This window comes from Poecilia mexicana, unplaced genomic scaffold, assembly GCF_051168715.1.
Source record: "Poecilia mexicana isolate PSO_F unplaced genomic scaffold, ASM5116871v1 scaffold_12, whole genome shotgun sequence".
NCBI lineage: Eukaryota > Metazoa > Chordata > Actinopteri > Cyprinodontiformes > Poeciliidae > Poecilia > Poecilia mexicana.
This window is the reverse complement of record NW_028263381.1, coordinates 23835362-23851466: the sequence shown is the minus strand read 5'-3', so window position 1 is coordinate 23851466 and position 16105 is coordinate 23835362. Positions and strand designations below refer to the sequence as shown.

General features: G+C 37.2%; 1 long non-coding RNA gene across 1 annotated transcript in view; it reads left to right on the top strand.

Moving 5' to 3' along the window:
- LOC148156177 (uncharacterized) overlaps positions 1-14732 on the top strand; it is a 46680-nt gene extending 31948 nt beyond the window's left edge. Inside the window, exons 2-3 of the long non-coding RNA XR_015764915.1 lie at positions 14328-14459; positions 14613-14732. This is a non-coding gene — a long non-coding RNA (uncharacterized LOC148156177). The remainder of the gene's footprint in view (positions 1-14327; positions 14460-14612) is intronic.
- The last annotated feature ends 1373 nt before the right edge of the window (positions 14733-16105 follow it).

The window sequence follows — 16105 nt, the reverse complement described above, 5'->3', positions numbered from 1 at the left end:
TGTAAATACTTAAAAAATGTTTTTTTGGCAGACTGAACTTATTTACCAGTTGTTCAAAGGACATCAAACCTCCTTCACTATAAAGGTCCCTATTTTTAAGCCTTTATTCATCCATATTCTAAACCCTCTGTCTGCTCTTCATGGTTTGAATCTATTATGTCCCCAAATAGGTGACAGACATGAGATCTTGAACATTCATCCAAAACCCAATGGGAGTGGTGCCGAACTGATATTGTGTTTCTGAGAAAAGGATTTTTGGTGTTTTTAATAGATGTTTAATTTCAGCTGAGTAAAGACAGGATGCCAAAGGTCATGTTAATGAGTTGTTCTCTATTGGTACCAAGAGGGTCTGTCAGATGAAGAGCTTTTAAATGATCCAAATTCACCTCTGGAAAAAATAAGAGACTATTAAAATAATCAGTTTTCTGATTTTACTGCTTTAAAGGAAAATGTTTGAATAAAATGAACTTTGTTCTTTTATCCTATGAACTACTAACAACATGTCTCTGAAACTCCAAGCAAAAATATAACATTTATTTTCAGAAAATGATAAATCTTTAAAATAATGAAACAGATGCAGAGCTTTCAGAGCTGAAATAATGAAAAGAAAACAAGTTGATGTAGAAACAACAATACTAAAGTTTTAATCAGGAAGAGGGAACGACACACTAGGGAACGCCCTCTTTAGGGCGGAGCTTAGCCACAGGCTAACAAAGCAGATCACAAACTGGTCTTGGTGCCATTTTGTCCTGCTAACTCCTGAAGGTGGATGAGAAATGGACCAGCTGTATTTTGGTTTTAATAAATGGATTCATGAATTCAACTCTCTGACCTCAGACATCCAGAACTCGGCATGGAGAACGGATAATTCTCCACAGCATCAGAACCGGGTCCCAAACTTTTATTACTTTACAGAAATGATTTATGCAGTGAATCTAATTTGTCAACATTTAATTTATTTGCTGATTCATTATTTTGATCTGGTCAGTTTGGAGCAGCAACAGTTTAATGGAAGGAGAATTACAAGTTTTAATGATGTGACAAAAATAGATTAACACTAAATTATGGGAAAACAGAATTTGTAATATTTATTAACAAGAAAATAATGAAAAATTTCACCTCTAAAATCAGATTTTTCAGGTGAAACTAGACATAAAATGACACTGAAATGCTGATATTGATGAGGTAAAAGCTAAAATATAAAAATCTATTGTAATATTTTCTAAAGTTTTTCTAAACATTAAATCACTTTACATGTTTTAATGTTGCCTAATTCTCCCATAAATGAATTATTGTGTGTAGATCTGGAGAAACTCAGATAAAACCAACACAGAAGAAAATGATCTGAATTATAACTGAGTCTGATTATTTTCATTTAACTCATGAAATATTTCTTACAGTGAAAACTTTAAAATATGATGATTTAGTAGAGATCAGAACAACATTGACTTTGTACAAAGTCTATAATAAACTCCTGTCATTGTGTATAAATATGGATAGAAATGAAAAAAGAAACTATGAATAAGAGAGAAGATTTAATAAAAACTAAAGATCAGGATGAATATTAAAACAGTTGCTGTTCAGTTAGAGGAATTTCTGATGTCTAATATTTTAGTGAGGAGTTAAAACCATTTTTCCTCTTTAAACTATTTGCTAAACTAATAAAATAAGGTGTGATAATAATTTTGGTGAGATTTTCTACAAACTGAGCTGGAAATCCTTTGAGATGTTTTGGAAAAAACTGAATATTTTGCTGCTTTGATTTTATGATGATTTATGTAGAACAGAGTGAAAGTTTTATGTTTGTTTTTCAGTCTAAACTTTGTTTTCTTGTCATTGACAGTAATTTAAACTTTAACTATTTCTATACTTGTCTTGTTTTTCCAGCTTTGTGTTTTTTCCTGGTTTTGTGTTTGTTGGTTTTCAGATCTTTTCCTTTAATGAATAAAATCATCATTTGAAAACTGTTTATTGTATTTAATCAGTTTTTCTTCATCAAATATTAAAATCAGTTTGATGATCTGAAACATTTCAGGGGGACAAAAAGGAAAAACAGCAGAAATCTGTAAAGGAGCAAATAGTTTTTCACAGCACTTCATGTTTCAGGTCCAAAGACATCAAGCGGTCCCGTCTGGATTTAGAGCAGAATGTTCTGTTGAAGGTGAGACTGGAGTCCAGTTGTTCTGGGTTTCTGGATGAGTCCAGAACCTTCTGGATCAACCAAACCAGATGCTCAGATCTTCCCATCTGGACCATCTGGGAGCTTCTGACTGAAACTACAGACATCAGGTTCAATGAGGATCTGAGACCTGAGATCGTTTCTATGAAGCATTTTAATCGTCTCGTCTGTCAGGTGGAGAAAAAGAAGCAGAACTAAAAACTGGACATGATGGAAACCAGAACTTTCTGACCTCAGATCTGGAAAACAAACTTTAACTGAGATGTTACTGAAGCTTGATGTTCAGTTGATCCAAATCTAAAGCTGGTCTGCAGGGACGACTTTAGGGTTTGTTTGTTTCTGCTCACCTGGAGCTCCAGCCGGGTGGAGTCAGTCTGAGTTCCTTCATCATCTAAAGAGCTGGAGAACATTGAAGCTCCTCCTGAAAAACATTTGGAAAGAAATGAGCAGGAAGTGAAAGAAAAATGGATCTTCATCACTTGTGAAGTGACGACATCAGAGTTGGATTCAGTGGAGTCACATGAAGAGCAGAAACACTGAGGCTAGAATAATAAACATCATGCTAAATATTAGCTGCAGCTGTCAGAAGAAGCTTCAGGTTGAATCTAAAGAAGCTGAAGATCTCAGAGTGATGAGAGGAAACCTGATGAGCTCTACAGTCCACTAGATCCAGACCAGAACCTGGAGAACATCTACGCTGGAAGCAGAGCCACAAGCTAGAAAAAGATCCAGGTTTCTATCAACCTGAACACAGGAAGTCCTTTCTTCTTCTGCTGCAGCTGAGAAGGTCCTGCTGCAGAACTGAAGCCACACAGTTCCTCCTCCACAGCAGAACAGAGGAGGTTCTGGAGGAGACCAGGGTCCACATCTGGACTCAGAGTTCTCCTGAGCTTCAGCAGAGCTGCTGGCTTTGGTTCTGATCCGCCTCTGTTCTGGTGTCTGATCTTCAGAGACAATCTGAACCGACCCATCAGAACTCAGTGGAGGATGAGGAGGATGAGGAGGAAGAGCCGTGATTCATCTCTCTGCTGTGGAGACCTGAGGGAGTCTGACAGAGAAACGTTGATTATATGAACCAGCAGCTTGGAATGACAATAACACTGTTATTACTATCACTGTTATTACAATAACACTGTTATTACTATCACTGTTATTACAATAACACTGTTATTACTATCACTGTTATTACAATAACACTGTTATTACTATCACTGTTATTACAATAACACTGTTATTACTATCACTGTTATTACAATAACACTGTTTTACTATCACTGTTATTACTATGTTATTACAATAATAATGATATTAATGATAATAGTTTCATCAGTTGTTTCCAGTGTGAAAGCAGGTAAACATTTTTCCTTCAGTGTTTTTAAAACTATCGTTTCTCCAGCGTTGATGTTGAGGGTCAAGTGTTTGGTTGGAGACATCAGAACGGCGACAACGGCAGCCTCTCCTCTTCAGGCTCGGACTCAACATAAAGGTCATAAATGTCTCTGCTCAGGTTCATGGGACTGGAGGAAAACATTCATGTGGATCAACGTTCAGCTTGGAGGCAACAGGAACCAAACGGCTGAAATGAAACGTTCATGCTTGCAGAATAAAGAGTCAACAAAATGAACTGGAGGAAATAAATGTGGTTAGACAAACCTTTAAGCAGAACTCCTTTAAAAACTTTCATTTCCAGGATCCAACCACAGATAGATGTTGGAGGAATCTGAGGAATGGTCGGTCATCACACACGTCTTCTGGGACTGAGCACAAATAAAGACCTTCTGGAGGAAATGAAGCAGCAGATTGAGGACATTCTAAGGACAGATGTCCCCATGGAGCCTCTTCTGTCTCTGCTGGACAGAAACACCAAGGATTTACTCACTAAAGATCAATGTTACATATTGATGCACATTCTGCTGCTAGTAGCAAGAAAGACAATTACACTAACCTGGATTAAACCTGTTCACATTACACTAAACTGGATTAAACTGTTCACATTACACTAAACTGGATTAAACCTGTTCACATTACACTAAACTGGATTAAACACATTACACTAAACTGGATTAAACCTGTTCACATTACACTAAACTGGATTAAACCTGTTCACATTACACTAAACTGGATTAAACCTGTTCACATTACACTAAACTGGATTAAACCTGTTCACATCACACTAAACTGGATTAAACACATTACACTAAACTGGATTAAACCTGTTCACATTACACTAAACTGGATTAAACCTGTTCACATTACACTAAACTGGATTAAACCTGTTCACAGTTACACTAAACTGGATTAAACCTGTTCACATTACACTAAACTGGATTAAACCTGTTCACATTACACTAAACTGGATTAAACACATTACACTAAACTGGATTAAACCTGTTCACATTACACTAAACTGGATTAAACCTGTTCACATTTACACTAAACTGGATTAAACCTGTTCACATTACACTAAACTGGATTAAACCTGTTCACATTACACTAAACTGGATTAAACCTGTTCACATTACACTAAACTGGATTAAACCTGTTCACCACCTGTTGCTGAATGGAGGAGAAACTGAAACATGATGAAGCGTCTGACTGAACAACTAGACATTAAAAAGATCATTAAATATAGTTTAATTCAGGATTTATTTAGTTTGGACAATAAATACTGAATTTTAAAATCAGAAGATAATTTGGAAAATATTTTTTGCTTGCAAAATAAATATTTATTTTGAAGTTAAATATTAATTAGTAAAAAATTTTATGCCAGTACTTAGTTTGTAGGCATTTCTACATTTTTTTTTCTGTGTGAAATGCTATATAAACTAAAATATTGATGTTAATTTTTTTATAATAATCACTACATTCATCATGGTCTAAACAAAGTAAATCCTCATGAAGATTTTATCAACCTTCCTCTGATTTCACTGAAGACCTTCTACTTCCTGGTTCTGCTGCTCTAAGAAGAAACTACAACCCAGTTGAGCTGTGACGTCATCAGTTATGCAACATCCGTCACATTTACTTTTGATTTGAATTCAGTATCTAAAGTGGAGGTGCAAACCAGCAGCTCAGTAAGAGACGCCACTGAAAATTCAGAAGTTCAGGTTGAAAAGGCAAAAAAACTTGAGTGGGTGTGTAAAGTCAAAGTTAGAACAGTTGTTAGAGTGAGGAAAAAAGAAATAATGAAAGCAAAGGAATTATCACAGGAGTTCCTTTAAGTGTAAATACGAAAGATTTAGTTGGGAATTTGAAAGAAAGTAATAAGGAAATAAAATGAGCAGAATGACAAGGGGTCCAGAGAAGATTGAAACAGAATCTGTGTTGGTGGAGTTTGAAACAAAAGTGCCAAAGGAGGTTTTCTTTGGCTTGATAAGATTTAGTGTTGGGGAATTTGTGCCCAAACCAGTGAAGTGTTTCAACTGTCAGGAATTTGGCCATATTGCAAAACTGTGTAAAGGAAAAAGGAGATGTGCCCGTTGTTCTGGAGACCATGAATATGGTAAATGTGGAGTTGGAGTTAAATCAAAGTGCTGTAGTTGTGGAGGAGAGCATAGTGTCGCTTTCTGGAGATGTGAAGTAATGAAACAGCAAACAATTATACAGAAAACAAAAGTTACGCAGAAAGTAACATATGCAGTGGTTGAACATGTAAAGTGGTTGAAAAAGAGAAACAAAATGGAAAATCTTTGACAGGAGAAAAACAAGTAATCCAAAAGGTTATGGAAATGGTTGAAAAGAAAATAGAAGAGGAACAAAATGGTGACTTTTATTGCAGGAGTAAAAAATGCAACTTCAGATGTGAAATCAAAGACGGAAAGGATTCAGATTATTTATAAGGCAGCAGGTCATAGCTTAAATTTGAAGAATATTTGTGAAGTAATGAAACTTGAAACTTATGGTAAGACATAAGGGGAGAATTATGTAGTCAAGCAAGTCAAGAAGGATAATTTTAATCTTACAATGGAATGCAAGGAGTCTTTTGTCAAATGGTCAAGATTTTATTTATTTATCTATCTATCTATCAAGAGTTTATTTATGAGTAGGAAGAAAAATCTAATAGAATTTGTATACAGGAAACTTGGTTGAAGCCTTTTTTGGACTTCAGAGTATATGGATATGTAGCCCCTGGTTAAAAACCATGCACGTAAGGCCCTTTAATAATTACAAAATATTTACAAGGTTGGTTTTATGTATACAAAAAATATGCGTGAGAATTATTGTTTCTGTAAAATTGTAAACCAAGTGATTATATACATGCGGGGAGCGGCTACTGTTGTGAGTTGCGTGAGAAATAATGGAAAATGCAGGAAGCCGAAACTTTTCTGGAAGGGACTATTAAGAGAGGAAAATTGTAGAACTTTTTAAACCTTTTGACTCGTTAAATCCTCTCTTATGCCCGGGTTCAGAAAAATGCTGTGCGCAAAGACTGAGATCACGCAGAGATAACAGCGTCACAATAATCAGCATTTATTAAAGACAGATGCATATTATCACATAACATCAGAAACCTCAGAGCACAAACAACACATGAATTTACCTGAGAGAGAAAAAGACAAAAGAAGCAAAGACGTCTTTGGAGAAGTTGCAAAGAGCAAAATCTGATTTGTTACTTCTGTGTAGAAAGTTTTATACTAGAGGCTATTCTTGTCTTTAATTTATTCAAATAAGGCGTATCTTTGCTCATCCAACCAGGACCTGTCTCTGACCCTCTCTAAAGCCATTTGTCCCTTTGTCTAAATATTGTGGAAGCAGAGCTTCTCCTGAACTCCTGCTGTTTTTATGGCTTTCACAGATCAGTGTGAAAAGCTGAAACTTTTTCTGCTTGTCTTCCCAGACACACAAAGGGCAGATCAAACGATCTTAACAAATGATCTGCTGTAACTACAGGTAACATAAAGGTCAATAGGCCAGAATTACCGATTTTAAAACTATAATTAGGCTATTTCAATCAAGACATGTTAAGTTTTAAAACTAGCATATTTAAATTTATTTTCTGAACAGGACATAAGTGTAAACTTGTTTGATTATCTATTCTATTAGTTTAAAGACTGTATTGAATTTCCTATCTATGAAAGTAGTTTAGGTTAGCGAGGGATAAGTGAACTCAACAGGGGAAAAAAACGGGAGGAAACAAGGAGGAAACTAATGTCTCCATTAGTTTCCTCCTTGTTTCCTCCTCATTAGCTCACTAATGGAGCTGTTAGTGAGTGCAGAGGTTGAGGTGGGGGAAGGAACTGGACTGCTTTATGCACGTTCTCCACAAGTAAACCTTCCGGTGTATAGGAAGGCGGCAGAAGTGTGTTTGAGTGAAGAACAAAGAGGAGAACTGCTGCTGATCCGAGGTGGCGAGGGGAAAGGCTCAAAGTGGCGACGCTGGCTTTAGCATGATTGAGGATGAGTTCTGCAACTCGTATGGCGGAGTTCTAAAAGAAATTGGACTCGCAAAGCAACCTTGACGGAGAGGACGTCGGCTGAGCGAGCAGGTCTGAGTCAGTTTTATTGTTTAAACGGGGAGAAGAGGATTGTCGTCGCGACCGCACCCTAGATTCATCAGGCCTGCAACGAAAACTTTAACCGGTACCGGACTGTGTGTGTGTGAGAGAGTATGGGCTCATGTGTGATATTATGTTTAAAACTGTAACTATCTTATGTTAGTGACAAAAGTTGAACTCTGGTTATATTAAAACAACAGTTCAAAGGAAGGGTTTTTCATAAAAACACAAAGTTAAATTGTGTAAAACATAAGGGACTGAAAAGAAAAGTACCTTATCAACTTTATTTTAGGAAACATTTATTACTGGGAATTAATTAATGACCTTGCTCTATATGTAAGTTTTCCATCATTTTGGGGTATTGTGTAGCCTCATGTGGAGATAAGGATTTCATTTTCCAAGTTCTTATTAAAAGAAACTATTCAGTTAGCTGGTTATCTGGAGTTATTTTTGTTACATCAAATGTATGTATGGTAATTGGACGAGTAAGGATTTACTCAACATAGGTAAACCTGTGTGGTATCTACCAGAACTTAATGAACCAAAATAGCCACCCCACCAGTGAGTTTAAGTTCTCATCCCAGTTACCAGCGGACAGAGCAGTGGGGTGCTACAGATATATTGCAGTAAGATATGATAGAGAAGAAGGAAATGGAGGTGGGTGTCTTTCTCTGATTAAGCAAATTGGGAAAAATTTTGTAATTTATGTGAAAGTAAAATTTTAAATGTACAAACCAGATTCCAAAAAGTTGGGACACTAAACAAATTGTGAATAAAAACTGAATCGATGATGTGGAGATGCCAACATCTAATATTTTATCCACAACAGAAACACAAATGACAGATCAGCAGTTTAAACTGAGAGAATTTATCATTTTAAGGGAGAAATATGATGTTTCAAAATGTCATGACGTCAACAAATCCCAAACTTTGGGACACGGCCATTTTTCCCTCTGTGTGGCCTCTCCCCTTCTTCTTACATCACTCAGACGTCTGGGGACAAAGGAGACCAGTTTCTCAGGTTTAGAAATAGGAATGCTCTCCACTCATGTCTAATACAGGCCTCTAACTGTTCAGTCGTCTTGGGCCTCTTTGTGGCACCTTCCTCTTTATGATGGGCCAAATGTTCTCTATAGGTAAAGATCTGGACTGCAGGCTGGACATTTCAGAACCCAGATCCTTCTCCTACGTAGCCATGATGCTGTGATTGCTGCAGAATGTGGTCTGGCATCATCTGGTTGAAAAATACAGGGTCTTCCCTGAAAGAGACGACGTCTAGATGGGAGCATATGTTGTTCTAGAACCTGAACATGGTTCTCTGCATTAATGGGCCTTTCCAGACATGCAAGCTGCCCAGGCCACCAGCTCTCATGCAGCCCCAGACCATCAGTGATGCAGCTTCTGAACGGAGCGTTGATAACAACCTGGCTTATCCTTGTCCTCTCTGGTCCAGATGACATGGCGTCCCAGTGTCCATAAAGAACTTCAAATCGTGACTCATCCAACCACAGAACAGTCGTCCATTTTGCCTCCCTCCATGTTAAATGACTCTTGGCCCAGTGCAAACGGCTGAGCTTGTGGAGCTTAGAAATGGCTTCCTCTTTGCTCTGTAGAGTTTCAGCTGGCAGCGGCGGATGGCAGGTGGATTGTGTTCACTGACGATGCTTTCTGGAAGTACAACCCCTGGCAAAAAGTATGGAATCACCAGTCTTGGATGAGCAGTCATTCAGACATTTCATGCTGTAAAACAAACTCGGATCAAAAACATGATACAATATTAAGGTCATTCCAAAGTGCAACTTGTTGGCTTTCAGGAACACTCAAAGAAATGAAGAGAAAACATTGTGGAAGTCAATGAATGATACTTTTATTGACCAAACACAGGGAAATAAATATGGAATCACTCAATTCTGAGGAAAAAAGTATGGAATCACTCAAATTGGAGGTAGAAAAAAGGACACACCCAGTCTATTTCCTTTCCCTAAATGGACACCTGCCCCAGATTAGATGTGCCCGTTAGTGTGCAGTTCAAAACACCTGCAGTCATGACACCTTGGAGGGCTGCTGGACGAAGTGGAGTGGCGAGAACCATGACTCCAACAAGAGAAATGTCCCTTGAAACAAAAGAGAGGATTGTGAAACTTCTTGAAGAAGGTAACCCTTCACGCATGGTTGCTAAAGATGTGGGCTGTTCACAGTCAGCTGTATCCAAGATATGGTCCAAACACAAACAGCATGGAATGGTTGTTAAAGCCAAGCGTACTGGTAGACCAAGAAAGACATTAAAGCGTCAAGACAAACAACTAAAGGTCATTTGTCTTGAAAACCAAAAAAGTACAACTAAACAGATGAAGCATAAATGGGAGGAAGCTGGAGTCAATGTATGTGACCGAACCGTAAGAAATCGCCTAAAGGAGGTGGGATTTCAATACAGGAAAGCTAAATGAAAACCAGCATTGACACCTAACCATAAAAGAACAAGATTCCGATGGGCTAAGGAGAGGCAATCATGGACTGTGGATGACTGGATGAAAGTTGTCTTCAGTGATGAGTCAAGAATCTGCAATGGACAAGGTGATGATGCTGGAACTTTTGTTTGGTGCCGTTCCAGTGAGATTTATGAAGAGGCCTGCCTGAAGAAAACAACCAAATTTCCACAGTCCTTGATGATATGGGGCTGCATGTCAGGCAAAGGCACTGGGGAGATGACTGTGGTTAATTCTTCTATCAATGCACAAGTTTACATTGACATTTTGGACAGTTTTCTCATCCCTTCAATTGAACAGATGTTTGGAGATGATGAAATGATTTTCCAAGATGACAATGCATCGTGCCATAGGGCAAAAACAGTGAAGGCATTCCTTGAAGAAAGATACATTCAGTCGATGTCATGGCCTGCAAATAGTCCAGATCTCAACCCAATAGAAAACCTGTGGTGGAGATTGAAAAAAATGTTCCACAAGAAGGCTCCAACCTGCAAAGCTGATCTGGCAACTGCTATCAAAGAGAGTAGGCACCAAATACTGTTTGTCCCTCATCAAGTCCATGCCTCAGAGACTAAAAGCTGTTATAAAAGCCAAAGATGGTGCAACTAAATACTAGTGATGTATTTTGAATGGTCTTTTGTTTATGTGTTTTTCATGATTCCATACTTTTTTCCTCAGAATTGAGTGATTCCATATTTATTTCCCTGTGTTTGGTCAATAAAAGTATCATTCACTCACTTCCACAATGTTTTCTCTTCATTTCTTTGAGTGTTCCTGAAAGCCAACAAGTTGCACTTTGGAATGACCTTAATATTGTGTCATGTTTTTGATCCGAGTTTGTTTTACAGCATGAAATGTCTGAATGACTGCTCATCCAACACTGGTGATTCCATACTTTTTGCCAGGGGTTGTATTCCTGAGCCCAGGCTGTCATTTCCTTTCCTGTTTGAGGTGCAGCGACGTTTAAGGGCCCGGAGATCACAAGCATCCAGCAGTTTTACGGCCTTGACCCTTACGCACAGAGATTGTTCCAGATTCTCTGAATCTTTTGATGATGTTATGCTCGGTTGATGATGATAACTTAAAAGTCTTTGCTATTTTACGCTGGGTAACACCATTCTGGTATTGCTGCACCATCTTTCTGTGTAACAATGGTGGAATCGGTGATCCTCTCACCATCTTGGCTTCAGAGAGACACTGAAGCTTTTTATACCCAATCATGTTGTTAGTTGACCTAATTAGTGTTAATTGGTCTCCAGCTGTTTGTTATATGTTCACTTTCCTTTTTCCAGCCACTTATTGCTACTTGTTCCAACTTTTTTGAGATTTGTAGACACTGAAATTTTGAATCAACATATTTTTCCTTAAAAATGTTACATTTACTCAGATTAAACTTTTGATCTGCCATCTATGTTCTATTACAAATAAAATATTGACATTTGCCATCTCCACATCATTGCATTCAGTTTTTATTCACTATTTGTTTAGCGTCCCAACTTTTTTGGAATCCGGTTTGTACATTAAAGATCGGAGTATTGAAAGTATGAATAAAGAGATCAGTGTATTTTAACAGCTGCTGAGGAGTTTATTCCAAAGACATCAGGGAAAAATAGAAGAAAGTTAGTTCAATGGTTGAATGATGAGTGTAGAAAATTAGTCAGAAAGAAATAAAGCATTTAAATTGGTTGAAAGGTCTCATAATTTTCAACATTTAATTTAATATAAAAAGTCACAAGCAAAAGTAAGAAGAACAGTAAGAAGCGCAAAAAGAGAATATTGGAGATATTTCTGAGACAAAATTGGTAGCAGTACAAAGTTAGGGGAAGTTTGGGGAATGATCAAAATAATGGGAGGGGATAGAAGAGGATGGAGTTATCAATACTTAATAAAAACAATATAGTAGCTGTAACTGACAGGGAAAACTGATGTTTTAGTAAAACCGTTTGTGGAGATTCATAGTGGAAAAAAATGATCAGTTAATGAAATAGAGGGAAGAGGGAGAACTAAAAGGAAAAATGCTGAAATTTTAAGAAGGAAGGAGAATAAAACTGATGATCTGATGAATTATCCTTTCTCTATTGGAGAGCTGAAAAGAGCTTTGGATAGAACTAGGACTAGTGCTCCAGGTAAAGATGAGGTGTGTTATATTATGCTAAGACATGTGAGTGATGATATTTTAAATAAATTATTAATTTTATATAATAAGATGTTGAAAGAGGAGAGACTGCCTTGTAAATGGAAAGAAGCCATTATTATTCCACTAAAGAAACCTGGGAAAGACCATAGTAATCCTGGAAACTACAGACCAACAACTTTAACATCTAATATGTGTAAACTGATGGAAAGGATGGTGAATGAGAGATTAATACAATATTTGGAGTTATAATTGCTCCTTTTCAGAGTGACTTTTGTAGAGGGAGAGGAAGAATAGATCTTGTTTTATGTTTAGAAGATATTAGAAAAGCTCAGATTAATAAGGAAACTGTTGTTGCTGTGTTTTTTTTATGTGGAAAAAGCATATGATATGTTATGGAGGGAAGGGTTAATGATTAAATTACATCAGGTAGGTATAGGAGGTAATATGTTTAATTGGATATGGGATTTTTTATGTGACAGAACAATACAAATAATCATCAAAATATATTATATGAGATTATGGCTGTTCATCATAGGATATATGAACAAAATTAAAATGTTATGTTATAAATGTTATGCTGGACTCCTGTTCATGTAGGTATTATGGGTAATGAAAGAGCAGACCGGCTGGCTAAGGAGGCAATTAAAAAAGATGATATTGATATGCAAGTAAAGTTATCTAAATCTGAAGGCAAAAGTATAATTTGGAAAGAAAGCAAGAAGATATGGGAAGCTAGGCGGTGGGTAAATGAAATAAATGGAAGACATTTATTTAGGATACAAAATACAGTCGATGTAGAAAGGATCAGAGGATTAAACAGGAGGGAAGAGATAATTATAAATAGAATAAGAACTGGGCATAGTTTCCTAAATGGAACGCCTTTTAAGATGGGGAAACACCTTACTGGTTTATGTAGTTGGTGTGATACTGTAGAAACGATGGAACGTGTTTTTATTTGTTGTAGAAAATATGCAAATCAAAGAAGATTATTAAAAACGGAACTAGGTGTTAATAGGGAATTGAAATTTGAGAATGTGATCGATCAGCTGAATAGTATTGAGGTGAAAAAGAAGATTTTTCTTTTTTTCTTTTTAAACTGCTGGGATCTTTAAGAGAATTTGAGGTGTAGAGATTAGGATCCAATAGATGCCAGTAGTGCAACAATAATGGATGCAAGATGGCGCTAAAACCTAAAGAAGAAGAACAACAAGTTAAAGAGACTCCAGTCTGGTTGTTGTCTCTATTTGTTGTTCATATTTTCTTCATCAACTCTTTAGATCATTTGAACAAACTGTAAGTTTATTTTTTTATATTTGGACTTTGTCTTCAAGAACTTTCCTGTTTCTGTGTCTCTGATGTTTGGAGAAACTGTTCACTTCTGATTTCAGCTCAAAGTTTCATCTCTGCTGTTTGAAAGTTAATCTACAGGATTATTAGATTATTGATAAACTGGGATCAAACATGAACAGCTGATGATTTTTGTTTTCTCTGAACAAACTGCTTCATCATTTTATTTCCAGGAATCAAACTTCTGTCAGAACAGTTTCCTACTGCATCCTTTCAAAATAAAAAGATAGTATGAAAAAATATTATATATTATTATTATAAAATATTAATTTAGAAATGTGTTCAATTAAATCAGATTATCGAATAGTTAATATTTGATGCAGCAGATAATCCACTAGTAGAGATTAATAATGAACTAAAATCCTTCCTGTTGTTCAGGTTGAATCAGTGAATGTAAATGTTGCTCCATGTCTCCATCTAGTGGACTGATAGTAGAAGTGCAGGTTGAATCAGTGAATGTAAATGTTGCTCCATGTCTCCACCTAGTGGACTGATAGTAGAAGTGCAGCAGCTGATGCAGCTTCCTCTGCCTCTCTGCTGTCTGACTGCATTCACCTGACACTGATATGAAGCAGAGAAGAAGAGCCAATCAGAGGAGGAGCAGCTGATCTTTTTCCAGCACTAATGATGTAAAGGATGATCAGAGTTGATGTGCAGATGAATGATGTGTGTTTCCTCTGCAGGTGAAGCTAGAAAGTGTGTGTGAGCTGATGTGAATTCAGCAGCATGGATCAGTGTGAGGACAGAGAGGAGGGAGTCCCTCCCTCTAAAACCACTCTGTGTGGGGAAGATGAGAGCCAGAGCAAAGGTCAGAGGTGAGGTCACCATCTCTAACTGTCCACAGCCCTTTTCACACAGCGTTCACTATATCAGGCCAAAACAGACGTGGTGATGAAGCTGCTGCTGCTCCTCTTTGCTGCTTCATCCAGACTGAACAGATTCAGTTTTAATCATCATGTTTCTGTCAGGATCCATCAGAGACTCAGACCAGAACCAGAACCAGAACCCAGCTGTGTGTCCTTTAAGAGTGACAGGTCAAAGGATGTTCCTGTTGGCTTTAAGTCTCCTGGATCTCCACCATCAGAGAGGTGAGCTGTTTCTAACTGCTGATCTCTTTATCTGTCATTGTGGCCATGTAACGATACCAAGTTCTGCATCAACTTCATGTTTCCAAATGAAACAAAATCAGGCACTTTGTCCAATATTAATATTAACACAGATACACAAATCCATAAGTGAATTTCATTTCTAGGTTGATATTTGGATTGTTCTCAAAATCAATGAATCAATAAATCAGATTTCGAGCATCTGACAATAAACAGATTAACGCTGGACGATTAGACCTCCATTAAAAAATTATATGATTCCAGTTTTGACAGATGAGGTTAGACTGGAATCTCCATGGACTATGATGTTTGCAGATGACATTGTGATCTGTGGTGAAAGCAGAGAACAGGTGGAAAAAATCTCGAGATGGAGGCTTGCCCTGGAAAGGAGAGGAATGAAGGTTAGCCGCAGCAAGACAGAATACATGTGTGTGAACGAGAGAGACCAAAGTGGAGACATGAGGTTACAGGGAACAGAAATAAAGAAAGTGAAAGATTTTAAGTACTTCGGGTCAACAGTCCAGAACACCGGTGAATGTGGAAAAGAAGTGAAGAAATGTGCTCCTACTAGGATGGACCGGATGGAGAAAAGTGTCAGGTATGATGTGTGATGAGAGTATCAGCAAGAATGAAGGGAAAGGTGAACAAGATGGTAGTTAGACCAGCAATGCTATTTGGTTTAGAGACGGTGGCAATGACGAAAAGGCAGGAGGCAGAGCTGGAGGTAGCAGAGATGAAGATGTTGAGGTTCTCTTTGGAAGTGACAAGGATGGATAAGATCATAAATGAATACATCAGAGGAACAGCTCTTGTCAGATGTGTAGGAGATAAAGTCCGAGAAGCCAGACTGAGATGGTTTGGACACGTACAACCAACCAACCAACCAATCAATCAATCAATCAATCAATCAATCAATCAATCAATCAATCAATCAGTCAATCAGTCAATCAATCAAATTTTATTTGTAAAGCACATTTCAGCAGCAAGGCATTTCAAGGTGCTTTACATAATTAAAGAAAAAAGAAAAATAATAACAGCATGTGACATTGAATAAACAGTAAGAAACGGTAAGAAAGAGAGATTTTGAAAAAAAAGAAAGATTAAAATAGATTTAAAAAACGATAAAAACATACTTTTATCACGGAATTTAAGCGCCTGTCGTCGCCGGACTCCGCCGTCCGTTTAACACGGGTATTATCCAGGTTTTATCCAGGCCCCGTCGCCTGACAGGACAGAATTTAAAGATTTTTAGTCAAAACGCCATTTGACAAGGATTCTTAAACCTCAGAGTTTTAGTTAAAACGCCATTTAAAAGAAATAATAAATAGATAAAAAGCAAAGATAAAAACATTTAA